This window comes from Xenopus laevis, chromosome 9_10L, assembly GCF_017654675.1.
Source record: "Xenopus laevis strain J_2021 chromosome 9_10L, Xenopus_laevis_v10.1, whole genome shotgun sequence".
Taxonomy (NCBI): domain Eukaryota; kingdom Metazoa; phylum Chordata; class Amphibia; order Anura; family Pipidae; genus Xenopus; species Xenopus laevis.
Window position 1 is genome coordinate 37,971,557 of NC_054387.1, and position 2,867 is coordinate 37,974,423.

Genomic DNA, 2,867 nt, shown 5'->3' on the forward strand with positions numbered 1-2,867 from the left:
CATAGAAATTCATGGCTTCAGTGTATTATAATGTTTTTTGTTGATTACGGTGCCATAAAACATTATTAGTTATGTCTACTCTGATCTGACTTACTCTATTTTTTTTTTATTATTAACTAAATTTGAACTGAGATTTTGACTTTCATTTAAGGGCAGTACATCAGTCACTGAATTTTATGATTTTACTATTGACTGCCAAGAAGAAATTTTACAGCCTGAGAAAAATGTACTTATTCTACTAGAGAACTCTTTAGCTCTCTTAAATCCAATACAAAAAAGTCAAGATCCAGGTTAGTTATTTCACAATAATTAATCATTTATATTTTAATGTTTAATATGTTAATTAATTTTTATATTTTTTTTATAGCTAATCAACAGAGTTCTCATGTGTAAGTACTACAGTAAATAATCAGTGCATAATATACAATATCTGTTAATTTTAGCCTGATAAACAATATTTACCGATTTTGTCATTTATAAATGGTTTCTATTCATTTCTCTTTGACAATTCCATTGAAAAATGGAAAGGATATTTAAATCACTTTTGCGTTCCATGGTCTTTATAAAATCACCCTGCATTCTGCCTCTTCACTTTTTTATAGTCATCAGTCATGGATCTCCTAGGTTATTGATAATCTCTTTAAATTTTAATAAAAAATCCAAGGCTAAAGCAGCTTATCTTAAAGAGCAAGTCAACCCAAAATAAAAATTTACCTGATAAAAGAAAACAAAATTATAAACAACTTTCCAATATACTTTAATTAAAAAAATGTCAGTGCTTTTAAAGTATTTGTAAAAACATTTGCTATTAAAAGCAGCATTCGCATAACTAATGGTTGTTACATTTTAAACAATGTTGCAATAGTCATGGTTTCCCATCAAAAGCAGATCTGTTAATTCGTTGACTAGTCTTACATTGTATAAACAGTCTGAGACACCAGTGCAAAGAATAAAAAGGGACAGACAAACACTGCTTTCACTATCAATACAAATCCAAATCACTAAAAAGCATAAAAAATTTGAAACAAATGCATACAGTGAAGTTGCTTAGAATAATGTTTCATTTTAATATGCAAATTTTTATTTTGGAGTTGACTTGCCCTTTAATTAGCTCATAGTCAAAATAAATAATTCAATAGTATTATAGATAATAAAGAAAAATTTAAAACAGTTCGGTGTTTTGACAGTTCTTTACTATAACAGCTATACTTCTGCATCAAATTTAATTGTATATATTACAATTTTACCTTCCATCTTGACAGCCTATTGTGTATAAAACAACCATTTGTATAAGGATAAAAAAAATTAAATTGTTGTTGATTTATGCACTAAAAAGAATGTTGCATCATACATTGCTATTTCTCTAAAATTTATTATTTTTATTACAGATTTTAATTTGACAAAATCTTCACCAAAGGTAGTTTATTGTACTTTTCTTAATTTTTAACTAGAATCAAATTAAATTTTTATTTTTAACTAGAATCAAATTAAATTTTTATTTGTTTTGTATACAATTGTTAATCAGTTGTGGACTCTCATATACTACCTTATCCTCTACCCCCCAAGGATGAGCGTTCATAAGGTTCTGTTGTACTTTTATGTTAGTATTACCTAGATCAATCTTTGTTTAAAGGAGAAGGAAACGGTATACTGAAATAGGCTTCTAACAAAAGTCTTGAGTGCATAGAACTTACTGAGCGTTTCCTAATGTTACTCCCTGGTCTGTGGTGTATGCAGCGATGATCTCCTTAGACTGCCTTGAGGCGGTACCATTCGCCTACTGATGATGACGCGGATGTAAATGAGCCTATGCGCACGTCATCATTGACCCTTTTGCTCACGCCCCCCACCCAATCAGAAGAAAAGCATCTTTGGATAGAAGGAGACTCAAGGGAATCTATGTGGGGAATCAAACAGTGGGGACATTAGTCTGCATCAACCGCTTGCGGTGCGCAGCGAGGTTACAATACCTTTCTAAATACCAGCCTACGGTGAGGCCCAAATGCAAAGATTAATATTTAGTATCTACATTGGTGGTCAGTGGAAAATAGATACAGATGGAGTGCTTCTACTTTTTCTGCGCTCGTGATTCTTGTTCTCCTTGTGCTGCCACTAATGCGATGCTGGCGCTGCTTACTAATGAACAATACGTCAGTGCTGATGCGCTCCGGAGTCAAAAGCTTCTTCTTTTTTTTTTTTTTAGCACATGCGCATTAAGAAGAAGGAATTTCAGGAAGCCGTCACAACCTTACTAATATGGCGCCTGCATGGCTATCTAAGAGATGCGCACAAGGACAGTGATTACACAAGATTTGACTGAGGTACTGGCATTTTTAATATAGCGTTTTAGGAGGTCTGGGGGGGGGTACAATAAAAGGAGCATGGTATTGTTTTTTTCCTTTCCTTCTCCTTTAATGTTAACAGCAGGGTTAAGGCAGTAGCATACATTGTCGGTTCGGTTCTGTGTTTGTAGTTACTTTTGTTGTATACTGACTATTAACCCTTTCACCAATGTTGTCAGCCATTGCCTTGGCTCTCCAATGGAACTGGGCTTAAAAATATTCACAAACATTAGTCTTCTCATTACTTAAGTGCAGGATAGCTTTGTGCCTGTAGGGACACTTTGCTCTTGCTGTCTTTAGTTTAGCATCATAATCTGCTGTTCCTCTTATATACAATATCTGCAGATTGCACGTGGCTATTCTCATGTGATCTTTTGTCATGTTTTTTGCATTCTTCTACAATTCAAATGCTATGTTGACACACACCTCTGACTTTGGCACTGCAAATGTGTGCTCTTCTCTGTGTGAGGTAGAGTTACATAGTTGGGACTTAATTATGCGCCAGGGGCATGACTGACAGGAAGG

At 33.9% G+C, this 2,867-nt stretch overlaps 1 long non-coding RNA gene across 1 annotated transcript; it reads left to right on the top strand.

Annotated features, from left to right (window-relative positions):
• The first annotated feature begins 365 nt into the window (after positions 1–365).
• Positions 366–2,628, top strand: LOC121397897. The gene is made up of 3 exons (XR_005964017.1): positions 366–389; positions 1,389–1,417; positions 2,204–2,628. It is a non-coding gene; the product is annotated as an uncharacterized LOC121397897 (long non-coding RNA).
• Positions 2,629–2,867: the final 239 nt, after the last annotated feature.